Source organism: Rattus rattus, chromosome 2 (assembly GCF_011064425.1).
Source record: "Rattus rattus isolate New Zealand chromosome 2, Rrattus_CSIRO_v1, whole genome shotgun sequence".
In the NCBI taxonomy this organism is placed as follows: Eukaryota; Metazoa; Chordata; class Mammalia; order Rodentia; family Muridae; genus Rattus; species Rattus rattus.
Window position 1 is genome coordinate 82239533 of NC_046155.1, and position 26373 is coordinate 82265905.

At 43.8% G+C, this 26373-nt stretch overlaps 1 pseudogene; it reads left to right on the top strand.

The window, feature by feature from the left end:
• The window catches only part of LOC116893132, a 135341-nt pseudogene that overhangs the window by 14318 nt on the left and 94650 nt on the right, over window positions 1–26373 (top strand).

Genomic DNA, 26373 nt, shown 5'->3' on the forward strand with positions numbered 1-26373 from the left:
CTATTAAGATACCCAGGTCTATCTGAGTTGCACCAAGAAATGGAACTAGAGTGCAGGGGTGGGCTTTTTCATCAATATTTTTAAATATTTCTATTAGGTTCTTTTGAGAATTTTATACATTGTATTTTGAACTTTTCCCTCCCCCATCCTCTCCTGCACCCACCCCATTTTATATCTATTTTATACTCACCTAACTTTGTGTCACTCATTTGTTAACGCATTAAGTCCCATTTGTGCTGGCTAATATTTTTAGGTATGTTAGACCCAATGGAGCCTGTACTCTTAAAAAAAAAAAAAAAAAAAAAAAAAAAAAAACTACCCTACCCTCTTCCTGAAGCTGTAATTACCATAGCTCCTCAGCTAGGAGTGGGGCCTCCTGTGTACTCCCGTCCCCTGCCTCACTCTGTGTTGAGATTTTCTCTGCCTTGAGCTTGCTCAGACCTTGTGCATGCTGTCAAAAGCACCGTGAGTTCCTATGTGCAGCTGCCCTGCTGTGTCTAGAGAACACTGTTTCTTTATAGCCATCCACCATCTCTGGCTCTTACAGGCTTTCCCTGTGCCCTTCTGGAATGATCTCAGAGCCTTGAGAGGAGGGGGCATGTGATAGGTGATTTCTCCAGGGAGAGCAGTACCCCAGGACAGGCATTCCTAGAGGCTGGTTCTACTGTTGCATCCCAGCAAGAGGCTTTACCTCCCTGTGTCTGCTTATTCACAGGTAAACTAAGGATTAGCTATGATAATGTATAGAAAACACCCTCCAGTGTCAGGTATTGGAAACACATTTTGGAGAGCCTGAATTCTCCTGTTATCTCTGACTAGCCTTGCTATATGTGGTGATGAATTTTAATTTATCAATTTGACACTATCTAGAACCCCCTCTGAGGGATTATTTTAACTATGCTAACTGGTGTGGAAAGATTTGTTCACTGGAGGTGGTATCATTCCCTAGGCAGGGGATCCTGGACTGTGTAAGAACTGGAACAGAGCAGCAGCATGCATACATTTCCTGGCCTCCTTTTCCTGACCATGGACTTAAGGTCAGCAGTTGTTTCAAGTGTCTGCTCTTTGGCGGTCTTGCTATGGTGGACTGTAACATGAAATTGTAAGCCAAAATAAACCATTTCTCTACTAAAGTATCAGAATGTGTTATCACAGTAACAGGAAATGACTCTAAGACATTAATCCTGGATAAGCCTTTCTGGTCTTTAGAGCATCAGAGTTACTACGGAAACAGATGAGCCTTCCATCTGGAAATTCTGACTTGGTTGGTTGGGAGGAGGCTGCACACCTGTTTTCTTTTCAGCCTATTAGAGACCCTGAATTCATTCACAGTCAAAATGATGTGTGGTCTCTGAACCTGCAGGATCAGCATCACCTGGGAATTTTCTAGAAATTATACATCGTAGGGAAACCTGAAAAAAAAATCAGATTGAAAAAAGGAATCTCTTTTGGCAAGTCCTATACATACAGTATGTATTCAGATTTTGGGAATCTTGTTCAGCCCTAAGTTCAATTGCTTTTTCGGTCATGAGCATTGGAGGACCAAAATGAAGGAACTATGTCAGCACAGGAGAAGGTGTGCACGGACCAGGAAAACAAGTGAGGTGGAGGAGCCAAAGGACCAGCTGAGACCATGGTCTTTCTGAGTGTGTTGACTTGCTATGCTGCAGAACCTTCTAAAAGAATTAATGGCCTAGGAGTGGAAAGAAAACTCAGTCTGTAAACTGCTTCCTACATAAGCACAAGAAGCCCAGTCTGATCCCCAAAGCCCAGTAAAAACACCAGGTCTGATGTAACCTGCGCTAGGGAGGTGGAGACAGGCAGACCCTGGGGATAGTGGCCGGCTACTCTAGTCCTACACCAAAAGCTCCAGACCAGTGAGAGAGCCTGGCTCAACAAAGTGGAGGAGCAACCTGGGAGACTGACCTCTGGTGTAGTTACATATACACACACATCCCTCTCCCCAAAACAATTTAAAGTCTTCAGTGGATGGAACAGGGGAGGGCAACATGAAGGAGCGAGGGCACAGAGTAAGAATGGTGTGTCTTCTTGTGAAGGCAATTTACCAGAAGATGTTTTAGGAGGAAAAAAGTTAAATTACTGTGCCAATGAGCAATAGGAAACATGACAGTTAGATTAGAGCCAACAGATGTATTAGGGCACAGAATGCCACCTGGTTATACATTGCTGAGGTAGAAGAAAGGCCTCGGAATCACTTTATACTTGAATTTGGGAGTTCTGGACTGCAGCTGTGGGCCCAGGTCCCTCTTCTCACCCTGTGGACTCTTCAGTGGAAAACATGGCTTTTAATGAGCGAATTAATGAACTGACTAATTCATCAATTGCTTGACGGATCAGACAAATGGCTGAGTCCCTACCTTATGCCAAACCTATTATTGAGTCCAAAGAAATTCTTGAAATAAAAACACACGAGTTTCTTCCATGCCAAAGCTTACAGCTTAATGTGTGTGGGGGTGTGGGGTGGGAGACTGTGTTCACGGACAGGCTGGGGCATTAATCTAACTACCACACAAGTAGATTTGTAGTTGAAAACTGAAGTTTTCTGAATAAAGTCAGCAAAGGGACATCTAAGAGCAGGTGACAGGGGACTAAGCCTACAGTCAGGTTAGAAAGGGATTTTTCAGAAAAAGCCATAGGAACTCTGACTGGAGACATGTGAAAGGCCTTGTGTCCAGCTTGTCCAGAGCAGCCTGGTCTGGTTTTGCTCACTCTGCCTTCTTAGCCTTGAAGTCCTTTCCTACTCCATCTGTTAACGCTCATCCTTGTTAGAGGTACATACTTGGCCCAGTCAAGTGGACCCTGACCTCTTTGACCTCTTAATCCTCTGAACTTACATACCGTATTCTTTCAGCACCTACTTTAATGACCAACTCCCGATTTCTGTCATTTGGGTCCCATCTACATGTCTTCTGTACCCAGGTAATAGCAACAACAGACATGGCTTGATCCTAGTCTTCTGATTGCATTTATAGACAATCTCATGTGATCCAGATTAGCTTCCAAGTTACTAACTAGCTGAGGCTGGTCTTGAATTTCTCATCTTCTTGTCTCTGCCTTCTGAGTGCTGAGTTTGCAGGTGTGGGTCACCACACCTGCCCAAAAGTATATTTTAAAGGAAATTTTTATTCAACATCATTATAGAAAAATTATATGAATACAATGACATAAACATGTCTATGTAAAAGGTGGCTCATAAAGTAAGCACTTCTGCCAGATATGGTGGTGCATGCCTTTGATCCTGGCATTCAGGAGGCAAGCCTGCCTGGTCTCCAGAATGAGTTCCAGGACAGCCGTGGCTATGTGGAGCGATCCTCTCTCAATAAAAGGAGACTTCTCTTTTTGTTATAAAAGGAGACAAAGGAGTGATCGAAGGGTATGAAAGGCATGTCAAAACCAGGATATTCTCCATGACACATGAGATTTGAGATATGAAGAGGAAATTTGTCTCATTGGCTTCTCTTAGCTGTGTAGCATCTTATATAAGCACATGATTCACCACTGCATTTCTGTGTGGTTGTTGCTTGTGAAGGTTACATTGCTGCTGCTGCTGCTGTTGTTTTGGGAAGGATGTCAGGATGCTAACAAACTACAGAGTCTCTTGATATGCAGCTCTTTCTGATCTCTGTGGCACTCGCAGGAACTGTCCACATGGCTTTTAAAAGGAAGGTTCACTAACTCACCATGCCTGTGTCCCATGACTTCTGGGATCTGTTGACTCCTTAATCTCTTCTGCTAAGTGCTTCACATGATTTTCTCCCTTGAATTCTCACTACAACATCTTTGAGGATAGAGGTAGTCTTGTCCTTTTGTTCTACAGAAGAGACTGAGGGTCAAGACAGGGAAGAAAAGACTTGAAGAGGTTTGTACAAAAAGGAAGAGGTGGGTTGAACCTTGAACTCAGGTCTAGGTACTCTGGTTTCTTGGACTTAGTCCACGGTCAAGTGCTTGTGGTCACTTCATACAACTCAGCATCCAGACACTGCAAAGTTCGTTCAGACCTGAGCCACAGACATCTACTTTGTAGGACAATGCCCACTTCCTCAGAGAAAGCCCATCTTTTTATTTCATGAAAAGAAAATAAGGTCAGAGAAGTGAAAAACAGCTGAGGAAAGAGGTGGTGGCCAGCACCACGGACTGTGCGTCAGCCTAGTAAAGTTCATCACAGAACTCTCCTCCCTTCTTCTGCTCTCCGCTGACACCCATTGTCTTCAGTGTGGGACCAAACACCTTATTTTCACATACTGCCACGGTAAGCTTTGCTACTCATATGGTGATTAATATTCAAGAATTAAACTTTATTTTAAATTCATGTACATACAAAACATGCAAGAACAATTAAAGAGGAAGGTAACTCAGCCCAGTTTGACTTACAAGTTCTTAAAATGGTGTCAAAACAGCTTGCATTCAGCAGAAAGTACACATCATCTACATATATATGTATATATACACATATGTGTATACATATATATATGTATACATGTATAATATATGTATATATTATATATGCATATATGAATGTGTCACAGTGTGCTCCTGTAGATTTGATGACAACTTGAAGTCAGTTCTTTCCTTTCACTACATGGTTTCTGGGGAATCAAGTTCATTTCATCAAGCTTGGTAGACAAAGTGTCTTTACCCACTGGGACATTTTGCTGTTCCCTATGCTTCAAAGTTTTCATCTTTTCCCCAGGCTGATCTTCTATAACCTAACACTGTGCAGGCAGTGGTCACAGCTACAGGACAAAGTGAATCATGTGATCTCTAGTGTGCTGTGTTGCCATGCTTCAGTATTCCATAGGATAAACGTGCTAATTACATTGCAACCTACTATTTTCGATGTGTAGCAGATTTAGAGAAATATCCAGAGAGCCAAGTCTCTCCCACCCTATCAATCAGGAATCATTCCTCAGAAGAAATACCCTTGTCACTGTCTTTGCTGTCCTTCCACAGAGTTTACGTATGCAAGTATGCATACATATACATATATGTACCACCATTGCCCATGGAGAAAACTCCAGCCAGTTTTTGTTCTATATGTCCTCTCCATCCGCAGGTCTCAGAAAGTCATTTGTCTGCACCATGCCTCTTTGTTGACATACATATACATTTTATTCTCATTTTTTCAATTATAATTGCATGTCATTGAACCAATGTGTCCACATCCCTCTACCCCCTAGTCTTCATCCCCTTATTCTTTTTATTAAAAGGATCAACTAATAATTGTTATGTGTATGTAATTGAATATGGTGTGTGTGTGTGTGTGTGTGTGTGTGTGTGTCCATGTGTACATAGAAGCCAGAAGAGGATGTCAAGCCCACCCTGTCCCATTGAGACAGAAGCTTTCAGGAACTTGGAGCTAGGCTGGTGGCCAGTAAGCCATAGAGATCCTACAATCCTCTTGTCTCCATGTTTTCACAGCTGTATGCATGATCATACCCAACTTTTAACATGACTATGGGCATTTCAACTCAAGCTTTCATGCTTACACAGAAAGTACTCACACCCTCAGCAATCTTTCCAACCCTCTCTCCATTCCTAACTAGAACCCCAAATTCTTGCTACATGTTGGAGGTCCTAGAGACACAGCCCTGCCTATGTCTTTCCTCTTGTTATTCCTTCTCCAGCTATACTGTCCTTGCCACTCCCTAGGAACATAAAACAAGGCTTTATCACAGAGCTCTGCACCAACCAGACCCTCTGTCTCCTCTTTTACCAGGTCATGAACAGCTTCACTCATGTACTGCTCCACATGCATACTGTGGGATCCATGTCCCACCCAGAATATACAATAAACATACATTGACAAATAGAAACATTTTTCTGGGTGGTAAATGGAGAGCTACAACATTCAATGTAGAGTTAGGGATATCTAAGTGGCTCATTAAACATTTGGAGAGGGGCAAGAAAGAGGACGGCAAGAGGAGGGAAGGGAAAGAGAGAAAGGAAGCCTAAAAGTCTTGTGTTTGTGTTTCCTTGCTGAAGTATAATTAATGTGCCATAAATACATAAGTATACACTTTTGTGAGTTTTAGTAAACTTTTAAAACTGTACAACCATCATCATGATCCAGTTTAAGAGTTCTGTCAAGTCCAACATTCTTCCCTGGTGACATTCTCTCTGAGCTAGTATGCATCCTGCTCAAAGCCCTAGTCCCCAGTGAACTCTGATCAGCTTCCTGACAATAACATTGCCTTTCAATTTTTTAATTTAAATGTGGCCATACATTAAATCATCCTTCCTATGTAGCACCTACCACCAAAATGTCTGCTATGTTTTTTGTCACTACATCCATATCACATGCTTTAGCAGCCATTGTTCCTTTTCCTTGCTGGATAATATTCCATTATATGGATATACCATAAGTTAATAGATATTTGTATTGTCTCCAATTTGGAGCCACTTAGCATTTTTTCATATATGTAGTTTTGTAACAACATAGGTTCTAAGATCTTTGGAGTAGACACCTAGGAGTGAAATTGTTAAATGACAAGTATATGAGAGACTTTATATCTTTATTTTTTGAATTTGCCAAATGAGTTAAGAAATTGCTCCAAACTGGTATAGGAAAATGTGGATAAAACTCTGAGCAGCAAGCTTATCTCCAAGCTCTAAGTACATGACCAGTTCACTAGAGCTGTGTTTGAAATCTGTCTTTGGCTGAGTGATGTATTGTATAGGGGATGGAGGGGACAGTGGCATCTTCTAGACTTCAAACTACCAACTGTGCCTAACTATTTATCCAATGAATGGACAGAGGAGATATGGTATATCCATAGAATGGAATACTATTCAGCAAGGAAAAGGAGCAATGACTGCGAAAGCGTGATGTCATGGATGTAGTGACAAAGATCATGGCAGACATTCTGATGGTGAGAGCTAGATAGAACGTTTCTTCTTGAACAATGGTTTGAGTGAGGAGTGGTCGATGAAGTTGATTGCTGCAACATGATGTGACAAGAAGGGGCACACTCTTTACTGACTAAAGGACATTGACCAAAAGTAAATGGCTGGCCACATTTGCAATGTGGGAGCCAGCTTTCTAGTCCCTGACAAGGTCCTCTCTCTGTGTCACCATCTTCAACAGCAAGGGTCCTAAAACCAGAACCCTTGCACCCAGAAGTTCAGATTCTGCCAAGCTCATCCTAAGAAACCCTGTCTTAGGCTTTGAAATGCTGTTTATACTAATGAAGTTCAACACAAGAGTGATCTTGGGCTTCATTTAAGGAAAACGCCCTGCTAGCTCCCCTACTTCACTTTGCTCTGATTGTAAAGCCTTTATGTATTGAGTGGTTGACCTCAGGTGGGAGCCTGAGGGATGGGGTCTGAACCACACTTCCTCACCCACCATGAGAAAAGAAAGTGTAGACTACAGCTCTGTCTTTAAAAATCCTTTGTAGCATGAAACCGGTATCGATCCTAAGGCTTAATTTTTTGCTTCAAAAGTCAATCTCTGGTATTCCTAACTTAACAATACCCAATTTGAAGGTAGAAACAAACAAACGAAGAGCTCAGACTGCATGCAGAGCTTCTAAGCAATTGGGGTACATACACAGTCCCTGGAATGGGCTCCCGCCTCTGCAAAAAACCCCAAAACACTGAGAAAATGACTGGCCAGGTGGGTAGACATTTTAGAATGTGCTTGGTGTAATAGAAGCTCTGACTGAGAAAATGGTAATTGAAGCTGACTTGCAGGTGTGAAGGGCTGAGAGACTTGCAACTTCCTGATGACCCTTTGTGGAAAGGGATTAACAGGAGCTGGAAGCAGAGGGGAGAACCAAGGCCTTGTGGCTAGGGGGCTGCCAAGGGAAGGGGTCCTGGCAATATTACTCTGGAGGGAAGGACTGTGTCTCCACTGTGTGCTATCTTGACAGAATTCCTGATGCCAGCTAGTACATAAGGAAAAGGGATTCTATTCATTCAGCTTTAGAAGCCAGATGCGCATGATCAGGAGGCCTCAAATGACAGTTTTCATAGTCAACTTGATGAGAATTAGTTACTGGGAAACACAGCTGCAGCAGTGGCTGTAAAGCTGTCTCCAGAAAGATTTACGTAAGCAGGGAATTCCCACCCTGAATGCAGGCAGAACCATCCCCTGGGCTGAGGACCCAAGATGAATAAAAAGGAGAAGTGGACTGGGAACGAGGGAGTCCCCTATCCAAACCCAGTCCTTCAGCCATTAAGAATTCCCTATCTGAATGAGCTCATTATTATAAGATCAGGTATAAAGGAAAAGTGCTGATGTTTGTACTGTCAATAAAGGTTTATTGGAACACAGCCACACCCATTTGTCCACACCTCATTTCTGGCTGTCATTACAAGGACAGCACTATGTAGTCATTATCAAAATGTAATGGCTTCAAAACTAGGGGGGAATCTATCTGTTTCCTTGTAGAGGAGTTTGTCACCTCCTCTTCTAAAGGATGAAGCCCAGACACATAGTTTACAGAAGTCTGGACACATAGTTTTCAGAAGATGGGTGCAGAGACTTCTCAGGAAATGAGTGCAGTCTTGTAGGTGTGAAGTTTTCTTGCATACTGTGACTTGGACTCCTGGGGAATCTGAACTTCTCAAGGACTAAGAACAAACGGAGATTGGTCTGGAGAAACTGTGTAGCAAATGACAGCTTCATCCTGCATCTTGCTCATTCCCTGCCACCTATCCCTGAAATTCTTGTTCATTTACTGAAACACACCTACACATGTACTTAAACCCATGTATCCCTCAGACAGAGGATGCTCACTATGTCTGGTCTTCTTATCCATTCCTGCCTGCTGCTCTGTGCTCTGCGTCTGCTTCTCCCATTCCAAGTAGATAGCCTGTTGCACTGGACTAGGCTGGAGGGTGGGAAACGTAGCCAGGGTGTGTGGGTGCAATGCAGGGCCTTGATCGGCAGCGAGTGCACAAGTAAAGAACACATACCCACAGGAACAGCTTTGGAGAACTGGTTCAATTTAATGGGGCCAGGGAGAAAGAGGTATTTATGCCCCTGAAAAGGTGGGCAGGTGTGGCTGTGTACAGTAAGCCAGAACGGGGCTGTTGGAAACACTTCATTCATCTTCCTACTAACCTATTTTCTCTGCTAAATCCAGCACCCCCTTTCCAGGGGCTAAGGAGCCTGAGGAGGAAAAACCTTATAAGGTCATACAAGACCTGATAACTATCATGGTGGTAAATTCTTACTGGAATTGAGAATGGGGCAGCTGACTGACTTTCTGGCACCAGGTTGGAAGAGAGGAGGAAGCCAACTCCTGTGGTCCTCATATGAGGTATCCAGGGTTGAATGAAGTTATCTTAGACCCTTCCCCTGTTATGGTCTCACATCTGCCCATTCCTCAAAGCCCGGTTTTTCCTTCAGGAGCAAGCACAACATTAACACATCTTTAGTAAGGAATTGAAGACACACAGGAACCAGGCCGCTGCCATTCTTGGCAGGAAGAGTTGAACTAAGGATATGATGGGGTATGGGACACTCAAACCACACCCTAACCTGGTCCTGGAACTTCAAAGAAGGCTTTATAGGGGTGGAGATAACAGAACTCAATCCCCAAATGGACCAGAAATTAGCCGATGTGTCTGACTAGGAGGCAGAGGGTTCTGCATGAAGCAGCATGTGCAGAGGTTCTGAGGTAACAGACGGGGGCCAGCAGGTGGGAACCAGGAAGGAAGCACGGTGTGAGACTGTAGCACTGAGGGACACAGAGCTTCTGAGCAGTAGAGGGCCCCTTCCCAGGCTCGATAACGATGAGCAAGAGAGACGTGTGCAACATGTGTAAGTGACCTTGTCTGTATTGTCTCACTGAACCACTCTGAGGGTGGGGACCTAGTTTTCTCATCTCCATCCTCACAGCACATTCTGCCATTTCCCGTGTGAACAGAGAACTTGGCTGGTATTCACAGAACGTTGGGGAAAGCCGAAACTCTTTCAGATCAAGATTCTGGTCCTCGCGGACTTCTGCTGACCCATTCCAGGACCCTGGCCAGGTTGTACCATAAATGCCCAGCATTCGCTGGGCCAGCAAAAGAAGGGAAAGGACACTGTCAACATCAAATATTAAATTAGCGATAGAATCAGGCTGGAAACCATTTTCTCTGCTAAATCCAGCACCCCCTTTCCACTGGGGTTCTCAGAGGGCAGATCAATGCAGAATTTTGCTGTGTGGCTGACTGCACATCCTCCATCAAGCGTGCATATTCATCTTCAAGGAGCCGATCAATTCACCTCAAGACATCATTCTTCCAAAACAAACCCTGGGTTGATAAGCGACATCCCAATGGTGGCTTGGAGATGATATGAATCCTGTACACAAATAAGGACAATCTATATATAAGTGAAGAAACTGACAAGCCAACAGCTCAGTCTGCTTGTGTCCACAGATGTGGCAAGAAAAGCATAGAGTGCGGAGGCAAACACACATCTTCCCAAATCCCAGATCCTGTGCACTTATCTGGGTGTAAGGCTTTGCTTAGGAGACAGGGGCTAGGTTGAAAGTCTTGGGTCCTGACCCGTACAATGGCCTCTTAGATTGAAAGCTTTAGTTTGGAGTGAGGGACAGCTCAGTAGTTTTCAAGGCTCTCCATCAAGTTGCTATGAGAATAGAGACTCAAATGTAACTTTCATATTTTTACCAGCAGCTGGGGTGACTTAAAATGCCTGGACAGAACCAATGCATCTTCTCCTTGGCCTAACTGCTTAGCTTCGCGTCTCTTTCAGTCAGCTTCTCTGAGGCCAGGCCTGAGTCCCATCCATCCCTCAGCAGGAGTAGTTCTGACACCATTGCACTGAGGAGTCTTGGCCACACTGGTTTTTAGCTAAGGCAGTGGAGACAACTTCCCCTGGTCATGTTTAAGGTTTAGTTTTAGAATTGTCTTCTACTGCCCAGGACTGATCATCTTCCATGAGGTTCCGGTGTGTGAATACTCCTTTGCTTCAGACTAAACCTCATGTGGGATTATGACAAAGTATTTACCTCATCCTTAGGTCAAGGTAAGCATGCCACCCAGTTGTCTTTGCATTCCTCAGGCACCTTGCATTCTGGATATCACAGGGCCTTTGCGCCTGTCTTCTCTTTACCCTGAATGCTTTGGTATGCTTGGCTTCTTAAAAAAAATGTGAGAACCCCAATCCTTTCCCAACCTCCCTTTCTCTTTCCTTCTTTTTCTTTCCTTCTCTTAGAGGCAATGGTCTGGATGGAAAACCAAGGTCTCACTATATCCTCCACCTATACTGAGGAGCAGAGGCTGGGGTCAACAAAACAGTTCGGCATAGCTGCAGTCTTTTGCAGCAAACAGAGCAGGCAGTGGGTGGTGGTGTCAGATATAGCACAGATAAGGCTGGATTTCTTCAATTTTAAAAGTCCCAGAATGTCTACCATTCCCATCTCCCTGTCCCATTCCCCTTCAAGAGAATCAATCTTTTCTTTCTTGCTGGAACTGAACATCACATTTAAATCCCCATTGTATCATAAAATATGTCTCTTACATCCACACTGATTTACAGAATGTATTACTGGATTTTGCGTGTTCCTTTTCTGTAAAGATCTATCTTAATCCAATATTGCCCCATCTCCATTAAGGCGCCTCCTTTAAAGATTGTCTCTGTAGAACACTCCTTAAGTGCCTTCAGTTTCATCCCTACTGTTGGCTGGAAAAGTCTAAAACTATAGACTACTGACAACTTCATGAGGACCTACTATGTTCCCCTAACTTATGTGATGGCGAAATGTGTGGTTTAGAACACAAGTTGGGTGCTAAAATAACAGTGGTTAAATGAACTTTAATTCTCTCATATTTAACAGTGTGGCACTTACAGAGGTGACATGGAGGCCTCATGGTGTCATAAATACCAGGTTTCTCCTATCTCATGGCTCTGCCATCTTGAGTCATCACCCCTGTGCAAAATGCTGTATCATGACATTGTAGCCAGGTGTGAAAGGAATGAGGACAGGGAAATGCTACTTACCTCTACAGAAGTTATAGATGGCAGCATAGCTTACACTTCCCAGGAGCTTGGACTTACTCGTAGGACTGTACCTAGCGGCAAGGGAATCTGGGAAATGTAATCTTTAGTCCAAAAAGCATGACCTTAGAAATCAGATGTTTTATCACTCTATAGAGAAGAAAGGGGCATTTATTTGGGCACTGCCAGCAACACATGCTCCCACATTATAAGGCAATTCTAAATAAGACCAGCTCCCAAGATTTTTGAGCCTATGATAAAAGCAAGAAAGAAGATAAAAATCAAATTGTCAGAGTGTGAGATAACTTCATTTAAACCGGGGAGTCTCTGCCTCAGTCATAACTTAATATGAAACAGCCCCCAATTCTTGTATTGTCCTGTCTGTGTGGCAAGGAAGACGGCACCCTGTGGGTATAGATGTGGTTTCTCTCAAATAAAGGGGAATTCTCATAGCAGAACCTCCTGGAGGGTAGTCCATGACAGGAGATGAAGGTTATAAAAATGAACCTTACATGAGAATGTGGGACGCTGTCTCCACAATGTTAGTAAGCAGTTTGGCCTGGACTCCAAAGTGCTCTGATGTCAGAACTATTTCCAGTGAAGGAAGGAGGGGACTCAGGCCTGGCTGTAGAGAGGTGTGCTAAGAGAGACATGAAGCTAAGCAGTTAGGAAAAGGATTCACTGGTCCTGTCCAGGCATGGGGAAATATTCTGCTTCACATCTTTTGAAACCCGCCTCAAGTCGCCTATAAGAATTCAAAACCTATATTATGGTTGTTATCCTTGTGTCTGGGATTAAGACGGGGTTCTTATGCTACTCTTAGGATGCAGTGATTCTGCTGCTCTGAACTTCTCTCAATCCTTAAGTAGTGTTACATCTTCTGCATCCTGGGGCCTTTGTACTCACCTCATTTCCTGTAGCACCTCCCTCTGTCACCTCTGCCTTCATTCTTCTGCCTATCTTGATATATCATCTAGATCTATAGTAACCCTGAAAATCTCCCTGATGTCCACTCCAGTAAGTTATTTCTGACACACTTCTATTGGTTCTTTTTATCACTACTCTAATGAAAATCCTTCAGGCCAGGCAGCTGTTTCAAAGAACAGAGCTTATTCATCTTACAATTTGGGATGCTGAGTGGTCACAGTACAGGGTCTGGAATGGACACTCCCTTTTTTTAATCACTTCACAGTGGGGACACATCTGGGAAGAAAAATAGCATTATGAAGTAGAAAGCCAATGAGTCTGGGCTCCTATGATACCTTTGGAGGAGATATTTCCAATGACCTAAGGATTGCCCACCAAGTTCCATCTCTGAAGAAGACCAAGTTTCCAACATACAATGCTTTGCGGACAAACTGCATCCAAAAGAGGTACTCCTTGCTTATTGAACTTATGCTGTTCAGTTACATGCATGCTGTTTTATTGTTTGATCTGTATCTGTGAGCAACACAAGGACAGGAGCCATGTAGCTGAAAAAAAATGGAAAACCAACGTTTTTCATGCCAAGTGCTCTGGTAATCTCAGCACTGGGAAGGTGAGGACAGGCAGATTCCTGGCATCTGTTAGCCAACCAGGCTCTCTTAATCAGTGGGTTCCACACCAAGTGAGAGACCCTGTTTCAAAGAAGCAATCAAAACAAAACTATTTAAGATAGACAGTTCTGGAGGAATGACACTCAATGTTGTCCTTGGACTTTAACGTGCATACTCATATGCAACATGTACATCACGTGCACACACAAAGAAAGAATGAGTTTAGACTTTCACTGATGATGAAAAATGCCGATAATGAGCAAAACTAAATTCAGGAGCAAATCACGCAGTATAATTTTTATTTCTGTTGAAATGAAGATTCATGTATTCTGTTGGCAATGTGCATTGCTGTTAAGTCTTCAACAGTGATTGAAATTTACTGAAGGGCTGCTATTTTTCAAGGGTCATGCTAAACAATAAGGACCAAGTAATCAACAAAACACTGTTTCTTAGGGGATCATCACCAGTCCCCAGACCACTCTCTCAGGGAATGGCAGCTTGCTTTCTAACTCTTTAACAAAATACCTGCGAGATAATCAAATTATAAAGAGAAAAGGTTTACTTGGATTCACTCTTTCAGAGCTTTCAAACTGATATTGGGCAGACCATTGTTCTGAATCTCTGGGGGCAGGGCCCTAGTGGCAACAGCAGGGAGAACAGAGCTAGCTGCTTTCCTCATAGCCAGGAAAGGTGACAGAAAGGAGAGTAAGAAGGTCCTGTGATCTTCTTTAGTGGTGTGACCCCAATGGCCCTTAGGACTCTTACTAAGTGTCAACTCCAATAGGATATGCCACCTCCCAGAAGGAGCAGCTTGAGGTCCCAGACATTAGTCCATGGGACTTTGGAGACACTTTCCAAAACCGTAACACCTGATGGTCACTGAAGCCAACGGTCCCTGAGCCTCAGTTTACTCATCAAATAAAAATGACTGCAGTTAATAATGATATATTGAATTCTTGACAATCACTGGACATGAAGGACAAGTATATTTTCGGACAAAAATGAATCAATAAAATCAGTGATATATACATAAAACTGTTATTTAGTCATTCTCCTGTGTGTAGATATATCTCTGTGCAACCTGTGCAACAAATATAGAGAATTTTAAATCTCATTCATTCATTCATTCATTCATTCAATGTGTCTGTCTGTCTGCATGTGCAGCTATAATTCAGAAGACAGCTGCAGGAGTTGGTTTCCTCCCTTACCATGCAAGTCCTGGGTATGAACCCAGGTCGTTAGCTTGGCAGTAGGTACCTCTACCCCTCCAGTGATTCTCAGGATGTGTGTCATGACCTCTTCAGGAGTTGAATAACCTTTTCACAGGGGTCACATATCAGATGTCCTTCATATCATATATTTACATTATAATTTATAACCGTAGCAGAATTACAATTATGAAGTAGCAGTGAAATAATTTTATGGTTAGGGGTCATACAACAAGAGAAATTGTTTTAAAGGGCCATAGCAAAGGGTCACTGCTTTTTGCTGGCCTCTACATAGAACTTTTTAAATTTAAAAATGTGTTTTTTTTTAAAATTACTTTTCATATTTCTTCCACAAGATCTAGTAATTTTCTACATATACATATAAGGTGTATAAACACAGGAAGATAATAATGGCAGTGAATAGCAATGTAGTCAGGCTAAGCATACGGGACTGAAATCACCAAATGAGGGCTTGGTTCCTACGTATTCATCAGGTCAGAGTCTTGTTGGCGCTACTCCAGCATACTAGGGAGGACCAAGATGCTCTACAGGACCATGAGGCTGCTCAGGTCCTGGTAAATCCAGCTACTGGAGATCAATACCAACCAAGCTATAATGAGTTGGACTATCTGGTTAGTCATTCAGAGCCTGAGTTCTTTCTCGGGCTTCTCAGGCTCTTCCTTGCCCACTTCCCATGTCTCTTCCTCCTGCATCCTCACACTTGTCTTCTGGAAGTCCTGCCTGGAAGACTCTGTAACAGACCCAAGCCTTGCAGACAGGTTTTCCCCTTTCCTCTCCCTTGTTGAACATTGGGTTCCATTCCTAAAGCTAGCTCCCAAGGTCCATTCTCATATTTGGCTCCTGACTCATTGCTGAGACAAAATACCAAGGTGCAACAATCAAACTTCTTTATTTGGCTAACATGTCCAGTCAGGCTTACCTCCTCACCCTAACACAAAATTCCCCCCAAAGCCCTTAAAAACCCACTCCTGCAGAAACACCTGCTGCTTGCTGTCTTTCTTTGCCCAATCCAGAGACAGCCCCATACTTGCCCTTGAGGGGTAACAAATCTCCTTTGTGCTGAGAATTTGGTGTCCGGGTGTCTATACTAACTCTGATGGCACCCATCCCACCACACACACACCCAACAGACAAACTTCGACCCTGTCTCAGGCTTCGGCCCTTCAGTCCTGCCTGTGGGTCTTTTTAATACCTTACCCCAGAAGAGGCGGAGTAGCTTACGGCTTCCAGAACCTTCTGTGTATCTCTCCACTAACTGACTTGCTCATGACCACTATTCGACATAATTACATTCTTTTTCTTCTTTTCCATTCTCTCCTCTGCTCTAGTGTCGGCTCCAGACTCCACAAGAATAGAGACCTCATCCTTCTAGCCCCTGGTGGAACTCCACCTTTTAAAATTCTGCCCATCACAGAGTGGATGTTTAATAAATTCTTGCCTGAGCCAGGCATTGTGGTGCATGCTTAGAATCCCAGCACTCAGGAGGCTGAGGCACAGGGAGCACAAATCCAAGGCTAACCTGGGACAGTTGAGACCCTAAATCAAAATCCCAGGTCCTGGCAGTGTAGCTCAGTGATAGAGCTCTTAACCAGCATATGCAATGCTCCGGGTGCACCTCAGCACTGAATTAAAACTAAACGAATACCCATGCGAATGAGGGAGCAGGTGAATGTGCCCTGCACCATGGCGCACACAGCACAGAATGACGCAGTGAGACACATCGTTTGTATTGTTGGCTTGTGATACTTTTCATTCCCTGTTCTCGTTCCCCGTCACACTTGAGAACTCTCTGGAGTTATGAAACCAGCGTTTGCTTCAATATGCCAGACCCTTCCTCCCGGCTGCTCTTCCTCCACAGTGCTGAGTAATTATCTTCTAGAATCTATGGTGGCTTCGGTTTTGATTAAATGCTTTCCTGGCTTTTAACATTCCGGGCCCGCCGATTAGACTGTGACCTGCCATGGCTTCAACCAGTGCAAAGATTGACTGAGACGAACCTTGTCCCCTTCTTATTTGCTGTGATTTCCTTGAGCATTTTGATCCAGGCAAGGCGTATGACATTATTGATTTGCTCTGCTCTACTCACTGACGGCCTCATCTGCAAGAGCTGGGATCTTTATGGCTTCAATAATTTCCCGTAGTGCAGGGAGCTCTTTTGTATTTTGGCTTGGCACTTTGCAGTTGTGTAAATTTTTTATGGACTCTGAGGTTAAATTTTGTCCCCTGCTTCCACATTCGTCAGGATGTTGGCTTGAGCTCTAAGAAAGCACGTGACCTTTCTCTACCTAGACATGTCCCACCCCGCCCTGATATTTTACAGAAGGAGGTAGAGATAGAAGGAATGAGGAAGGGAGAAACAGACAACAGAAGAGAGGCAGAGAATATTCTAGAATTGTTTTTGTTCTGTAATTCTTACTGGAAAAGATTTAAAAAAGGAATGGCCCAGAAAGCATCAGTGACTTCCCTACATTAACACAGTGGGTAATTCTCTTGCCTCTTGGGTAGTCATTGATGATATTCACCAAACTGTTTTTTCCTCCTCTCCTGAGTACAAAGCAGAATTGCTCTTCTCTTTCTCCATAGAATCACATGACTTTCTGCAGCATTTCCAGGTAGAGAGGACAGTGTCTCACAAAGGCCATAGAACATGACCAGGAAGTAGAACATCTGCCCTATTTGGCACTGAGCTTCAGAGACAGCTAAGCCTGGTGGTGTGCACCTGTAATGACAGCAATTGTGAGACTGAGGCAGGGGGGTTGCAAGTTCAAGGCCAGCCTAGGCTGCATAGGGAGATTCTGTATAAAAATGAAAGAGCAAAACAAAACCACAGAACCACCACCACAGCTGAAGGCTTGGAGCTGTTTGTTACCAGAGCATACCCAAGCTCATCCTACCAGACTGTGGTCCAGAGCCTCCAAAACCTGATGTGGAAGCCTTGAGATATTGGCTGGATAACCTGGAAGACAGAGGTAGGAAGAGATCTGGAAACTGTACATATTCTAACATGGGATTCTCCATCTACAGTCTGTTTAGAGTTAACAAAGACATAAAGCAGGGTTAGGCCTAATTTCCTAGGAAAATAGATCACGTCAAACATGTTCCCGAGCTTCCTTTCAGACTGGAATTCCCACATCTCCCCATCAGAGGCTCTCTGCTCTGATTTCACAAATCTCCCTTTAACTAATCTCCACTTGATCGTTCATTCATGCAGCCCGTGTCCTCTGGGATCTTGGTGTTTATAAAGGTGACTGTAGACTGCGGAAGTGTCAAACTGTTGCATGCTCTTCTCACTACCTCACCACCAACCCTGCACTTTACTTCCAACACAGTCACCTTTACTCCTGGGGTGAGAGCCAACCAAAATCTTTCTATCAGAAAGCCTTCCTGCTACTTCTTCCCCAAAAACACATTTAGCCCCCTATTTTCTGTGCTTATGACAGGCTGGCTTTCTCTGTCTATGGAGCAGCTAATATTTCCACGGCTCACACATTTGTCTCCTTCCCCAGACCACGCCTCTTCTAGGGCAGGGGCCATTCCTCAGTCCCTCGTTGTGTTGGGGGATTAAGTACCTGACTCACAGACTGTGTCCAGTGCGTGTAGGGTGAATGAGGGAGTAAGCAGTGTTGGCTCAATCTTACTATTATTAATCTATTCTGCATCCAACACCTCAGAACCTTAGCGCTCCGAACTTTATTAAGCCCATTTTAAATAATTCCATGTCTAACCCAGATCTGTCCTTCAAAAGGGATTATATTATTTCTCCCCAGAATAGAAATACATTATGCATAATCCTTGCAACCTTATTTTTCTAATTATAATTATATTTTGGGCAAATTACATATTTAGGATTTTGTGTCTATATTACACCATTACCTGTTGTTGTCATTACTTTTTTTTTTTTTTGAGGGACAGTTGCACTCTATAGCCCAGGCTGACATAAAGTTTTTTGATGTAGCCCAGGCTGGTCTCGGCTTCCTGAGCGCTGGGATTATTAGCATGGGCCAGGATGCCTACTCCATAATTTTTCATGGCTGCATAAACTCTGCTGTGTGTAAATATAAATAATTCTGCAAAATTTCATGTAACTGGTCATTTAGGCTTTCTACATTTTTGCAATTTTAAGGCATAGTTTAATACTTGGAGACTTCCTCGGCAGACTTATGTTCTTCTCTTATCATTTGTCCCCATGTTTTTGATGCAAAGAGGTTTGGTCAAAGGATGTTATATGTTAAATGGTCAAATCCAGAGTTCCAGGCCCTGTCTGGCTTCATGTTTGGATACGTGTTTAATATACACACTTATCTGGGTAGGCTATGGTAGACCATCTTTTTATTTAACATCGGGTTTACCTGGACCAGGAGAAAGAGAGCCAGTGGGACTGTGAAAGGCAGTCTGGTTCCTAGTTGAGCTAAGGCTAGAAACCCGGAAAACTCTGAAGGGATGGTAAGAGCTCTGTCTGCTCTGGGGCACCGAGCACCTATCACTAATTGAAGTCCCTCCCCCCATGGATTTGTGGCCATCAGTCATGTAAGGGCAACACCACAAGCCCCCAGAGGAGGAAAAGGATGTAGGCCCAAGACAGAGATCTCCATTCTCATGAGGTACCTAAAGGCCTGGAGGCTTAGCCAATGAGCTTTCCTTCCCAGGCACTCCTCCCTGCCAAAGGTATTTAGTCTCTGGCCCACTCTGAGAAGTAGGGTATGGTTTTACACATCCACTTTCCACCATGACAATAAATGCCTTAAAACCATGAACTGCCTCTTTTCATCGGAATCTGCTATGGGGAGCCATGGAGAAGGCCTTCATCTGTAGAGCTAGTCTCCTATAGAAGGCTGCTCTGCTCTCCCAGTCACAACCGTCACCAAGCCCAAGTCTGCAACTTGCCATCTAGCCAAGGATTGCCCCCACCCCTCGGGACCAGCCAGAGCCCCCTTCCACCCCCACTCCCACCTCTACTCCCACCTCCATGGCCCTGGGTTAGTCCAGCCTGGGCTCAGATTTCATTCTCAGCTCTTCCTCGACTTCCAGCTGCACCAAGAGCTTCAGACTGCGCTTTCCCAACCCCCAACCCCCGACCCCCACCCTCGGTTTCTGGGGCTTCCGTACAGCCCAGCACCTGCCCAGTGACGAGTGGGAAAAGCACAGTTGACTTCGGCCATGCCCAGTGGTGGAGTGGATGCGGGACCCACAACCCTATAAGAGCCTATGGATACTCTGACATGTCTAAAAGGAAGGGGCCATGAAGACTGGTTTATTGAGGGAAGCAAATGCCACTTAATGAGCCTGCCTCCCTTCAGGCCTAGGAATGTGATTGTAGCCAATGGGAATGTCCTCCTTCTGGTTGCATTTCAAACATAATAAATCATGCACACCCTCATTAGCTCAGAGCTTGGAACATAGCAAGATGCGAGCTGTACAGTAATCCTTGTCATTCCTCCATCTACATCAGCACCATCGATCTGTCCACGACACTCCAAGTCAGCAAGCTTTCTGATGGCCGGCTCCCTGCTCAGCTGCCTTCCTTCCTACACTTATGTCTGAGCACAAACCCAGCTCTCTGTCTTGTGTTCTTCAACCACATTTGACATAATCCATATTTTCCACTTTAAATATTCATAGCAAACTTGGAGAGAAAACATTCTCTTTTCAAGTGGCCTTCTAATTTCATTTCACAGTGAAGGTCAGAACAGCTAGCGCTCTCTGCAGGGACGATTCTCTCCTCCAAATGCTCCTTCTTAAGGGAGAAACAGACCAGAAAGTCCTCCCTAATAAGGAATACTATATGAAATGTTACATTGCATTGTTTTTATGGCTATAAGAATTACAAATCTGTAGCAACGCCAGAATGTATATGTAAAAGTACTCAGAATAAACAGAGGCCACATTTAACCCACCATTCGGATAACTACATTTAGCAGGTTGCTATCTAAGTTTTAGGACTTTCTTACAAAAAAAGATTATATATAGCATACATGCTACATGAGACATGTATTTCACATATCCCCTTGGAACCTTCTTTTTCTAATTACAACACCACTGGGCTCTTGCTCTGGACCCCCTCAGCTGCTTTGTCCTTGTGGATGAGGTACTGTGTGTAGCTCAGAGGCGAGGAGGGCACATTTTTCAAGGGGTGAGAGTGGACACTTGCCACTAAGACTATTTTCTTTATCTACACTGCAGATGGGTTTTATATAATTACAAATTACAGGTTTCTGGAAGTGACTGCTTTCTTGGGAGTGTTTTCCTGTCCAGACTGTTTACCTGATCGTTTGGAAGGACTCTTATGGGCGTGGGTGATGGGACGCATTCACAGTTTCTCAGAAGGCCTTCTATATAGTCACCTTAGAAGAGCTGTGATCCGGGAACTGAGTTTACAGAGCTAATGTGTTTATGACCTTTAGGGAAGGGCAGGATGTGAAGTCTCCCACCAAGGTTAGAGACAGGACTCAAGTCTGTTTCCTCTGGCCAGTATTTACTGTCCTGTTGTTCCAACCCTGGCTTTACAAGCGGCTGATTAGGATGTCAGGGTCTGTTCTCAATGTCCTCAAGGTCTCTCACCCTGCTGACAACCATCAAGATACTTGACAGTAATTGAATTGTGGAATCCTCATTGTTTTCAAGAGTATATATGTGCATATTATTTGTAAGATAATTTTAATGGCTGTGTAAAATCCTATTGTATATAAGCACCAGAGATAGTTAAACCACCACATTATTACTAGGCATCTAGGCTACTTCCACTAATTTGTTATTTTCATAAAAAAAGTAACTTGAAGGGCTTGGTGTAATGGTTCAGCAGGTAAAGACATTCCTTTCCAGGCCTGATGATTTGACTCCAGTCCCTGGGACCTGCATGGTGCAAAGACTCCTGCAAGTTATTAATGCATTAGTGAACACACACCTCTCTCACACCAGAACAATCAATACAAGAAAATTACCCTGAGATCTTAACTGCTTGGGTCCTTTCTCCATTTAAATTTCTTAAGGCAGATCAAGTAGGAATGAAGAATAAGAGCTTTCTTTAAAAAAATTAAGCCTTGACTTAATTTACCAGAAAGGAGAGAGCTGTTCTTTCTGGTAAACGAGCAATGACAAGTCGATGGCCTTATAACCTCACTGGTCCTGAGGAGTAGGATTCTGGATTTTCAACCATCTATAGCCGAGTGGGGAGTAATTATTAATTTTCTGTCTCATTTCAACAATATATCACATTAATATGGTAATATGTGTGAGATCCTGAGTTGGATCCCTAGAACTATGGAAAACAGAAAAACAAAATTAAAAAAGCAAACTCCTCTACGGGTTCTTATGTATCCCAGGCTGGTCTTGAACATATTATATAGCCTAATATGACCCTAAGTTTCTGATCTGCACAATTTTACCTCCTGTTGTGGAGATCACAGTCATATACTACCGTGCCCAGCTTATTCTGCAATCAAAACTTAAGGCTTCCTGCATGCTGGGCAAGCATTTTACCATTGATCTCTGTATTCAGACTGCTTCCTCCAAAGCTGCCTTGTAAGCCTGGGGTTGCAGTGGAAGAACACTTGCAAGACCTGGACTCAGTCTCAGTGCAGAGGAAGGGGCATCAGCCATGCAATTCCATCAGGAAGCACCACAGGCTCAGAAAGTCCACTAAGGATGTGGGTATTGATTTTATTTGGGAGTTTTGTGGTTGTTGCTGTTGTTTTTTGGTTTGATGTTTTTGTGTTTTATGATGCTTTGACATCTCAAGAGCTTGCTAACCAAGCAGGAAATACATCTCCCAAAGCTATCTAGATCTCTGAGACCCCAAATCCTATCAGCAGCTTTTCTTTTGCAAGTCAATTCACTACACTCAAAGGCCTCCTTTAGCAGGCTTGGACACCACAACTTTTCTTGTTATCATCACCATCAGACCATGTACCAGGCAAACCAGGAGAGTCCCACACCACAAATTCCGTGGTAGTTACTCAGCCAGCCATCCTAAGCCTGGGTAATCATCCTGCCATGTGTCCCTACTGTGGCCTCAATATGTTCTTTCCCTGGGTTTCCTCCTACCACACCCATCTTCTGACCAACATTATATATATATAATTCCTCAAGTATATATATAATATATATATATTTCCTCAAGTAAGTCTCAAATGTCATGGACCTGCCCATCATCTTGGGAACTGTGAGTTGAAGTCTTTTTACGAGTTGCCATTTCTTTTTGGTCTCCCTGACCCTATCTAAAAACATAGCCTGCATTTTAAAACAACAGCTCTATAAACCATGCAGAATAGGCTACTATTAGAGAAATCACCTAGTCCTGGGATTTGGTATCAGACAGTCTTGAGAGTCAATAAAATGGCCTGGCTTGCTGGCTCTGTGACTTTAGACAAGTGTCCTAACTCCTGTGACACTCCGTGTCCCAGAGGTGAGATGTCTGATGGGAGGACTGGATGAAATTCACTAAACTGGGCAGTAGCTAACACCTGGGATTCAAATCTGCATGAATTTAAATACAAAGCCTGAACTCTTGACACGGTAGACCACATTGTCCTTCATCTTGCTGTCACTTCTGAAAGTCCTGCAGGGGCCATACTACCATACAGTGTCCCTGATAGCATCACCCAAGTGCAACTGTAGTCTGAGACATAGATGGGAATAAGGGAACACAGGGGGTTCCCATTACAAATGATGTTTCCTGTCTTCATCTGGGGTCCTCATGAGTCAGAGTCTTACGAACTGAGCTAATACAAGGCCAAGGCCTGCTCTACCTACCCAGCATATCTTGGAACATTCCAGAAGCCATCCTGAATGAGCAGGTGAGTTACAGAAGCATAGTCATTAGGGGGCTGGCTTAATTTAGTACATGCAAGCAAGGGCTTTTCCATTTGAGTTCTAGTCCCTGCCATCCTCCAAAACTGCTTCATAAGCCCAGGGGTGCACAGTGTAGAGGTCTTTTCTGTTTTTGTTTTGTTTTGTTTTGCTTTGCTTTGCTTTGCTTTGCTTTGCTTTGCTTTGCTTTTGTTTTGTTTGTTTTTGGCAAGGCCTGGCTTGCATCCCAGTACCATTCTTGGTGTCGTGGTTTGGGGAAACTAGGTCTATAGCTCTTGAACAGATCCTAGAACCTTCAGCTGCCTCTCTGCTCTCAAGAGGTGCAAGGAAAGAAAGAGCCCATGTACCTATGCCATATGCACCTGCCATTTACCTGGAGTCTGCTTTCCGCTTCCCTCAGATATAGCTTTTAAAAAAGTGTTCTTCACTAAAATCCTAAACAAGAAATAAAATGTGAAAAAATGAACTCATAATCACAATCTCACAGAAGTCCAAAAGCAAGCCTGTGAGTGGGAGACATTCTTCACAGGTCAGAAAACTGAGACTTGTAAGTCTCACTCAGGATCATCCCTCTAAGGTGGCATAGCTATTATTTGGAGCCACGTCTCCCTGACTTTTGGTGAGGAGTGGTTGGTGAGATAGGATCTCATGTACTGAAATTGAGCTCAGTCACTGAGAATCATCTTGGAGGAGGAGGAAGGGAAGGAGGAGGAGGAGGAGGAGGAGGAGGAGGAGGAGGAGGAGGAGGAGGAGGAGGAAGCAGATGGTGATTTACCTTACAGAATTTACCTTACCTTGCATATATGTTATGGTTTCCAATTTTATTTTTATGGGTTTTTATCCTGACAGGTGAAGTAAACAAAAACTGCCGACTCTAACCCAGAAGCTATCTACAATTGAAACAGCTCACAAAGATAAGATGATTTTCTCCAATGGAGTCTGGGTATACAACCCACACTTAAGGACAGGCCCCGTTCTCAGTCATAGATGACCAACATGAAGTGAATTTGAAGTGGTATTTTTGGAGTTGTGTTTTGTGTTTGTTGTCTCACAATGCTTTGTCTGGGCTGTGGGTTCTTTTTGCAAAGGAAAAAAGTCATTTTTTATGTGCATGGGTATGTTGCATCCAGGTGTGTCTATGCACCATATATGTGCCCAATGCTACCAATGCCACGAGAAGGTGTTTGATACCCTGGCACTGGAGTCACAGACATCATGCAGGTGCTTGGAATTAAGCTTTAGTCCTCTGGAGAAGCAGCCACAGCTCTATTGCTTAGCCATTTTCTCTAGCTCTAACCTTGGATTTTTGATCCTCCTCCCTCTACCTCGCACTGCTAGGATTTTACACACGCGCCGACGTGACCAATGCCCAGTGCACTTTTTTCCTCCTACTGAATACTGAACCCAGCACTCATAGATGGTAATAGAGCTACGTCTCCAGCCTGGTGTCTGCTTGACTTCTGACTGCTCTGCCCCTCTTTTCATAAAGGTAGCGCCATTCACATCTGGGCACTGATTTGTTCTTTGTTGGCAGTCTTCTTATTCCAACAAGTCATTAATAAATATTTGTAACACGGCATATTGTATAGACTTCCTTTTTAATCAATACTATTGTTCCCTTTCCTGCTTGTTCAAGATACCTGCTCCATGTTGTTCTTGGTCTGAAAAGCCTGCTATGACCCTCAAGCAGCCCACCTCAGTTCATAAAAACTATGTATTTAGGAAAATGTCTAATGCTAGTAGACACCGTTAATTCTACAGACTAAGCACCCCCCTCACACACAGCCTGTAACATAGCTGGGAGGAATACTTTACATCCATTAGTGGAAAAAGGACACATTTGTACAGTCAGGGGTACATTGCTATGCTATCTGCAGTTGAGTGATCCATGTTGTTTAGACTAGCAGACATTCTCTGGAGCTAAGGTTCTTTTACCACAACAGCTATGTTTCTCAGCCAGCGCAGAGCCATCTGTCTGTCCACTCAAATTCATTGTCTCAGGGAGGACCTGAGATTCACAGTCATCATGAGACCAATGAGTCCCAAGTGTCAACTCTAGGAGTGTTTCTGAGGCTGACTATTGCCCCTGTATATGAAGGACAACCTTCTCTGGGTGGCTGCAATGGTAACAGTGAGCACCACACAAAATCCCTCTGCTGAAACGCTATGCATTAATATGAGGGAAACATCTGGCCCGGAAGTCAAGAACCTCAAAGCCTTTGGTTTATGTTTGACCTCATGGAGCCCTTAGTCATCAGAGACATAGCCACAAAATCACATCAGAAAGGACATTACTCTGCTAAGGACGCCAAGTCCAGAGCCTGCAGAACATATGGTGTAGCAGATTAAGAGCCCAAGAGGGACTTCCTGTGCTAAGGTGCTTGGCTCATTTGTGTGGCTTAGCACCTATAGCTGAAGTCACTTCCTCTTAGTCAAAGGCTGAGGACACGAGAGGCCAGAGCAGGGCACCACCCAAGCAAGGGGTCAGGCGAAGGGTTGAGTTACAGCTTATGACTTGACTGGCTTGGGGCTTTTAGATGAACAATAATCAATGAATCAATGAGTTCCAACAGTTCCAGAAAGAAAGGGACATCAGCAGGGCACATCATTCAGATGTGGCTTGCAGTTGACCATGGCGATCTGAGCAAACCTCCAATGATACAGTTCCCTTAGTCCTAGGATGTTGTGTACAACAGGCATCTTTGAGACTCTTCCTTACTCCCTTCCTAGTGCCCCAACTCTCCTTATCCTTTCTGCTGAATCTCCACACCGTTCCCCTATGGTGGCTCTCCTCCTGACCAGGGTAGGTGCTTTCTCCATACTGCCT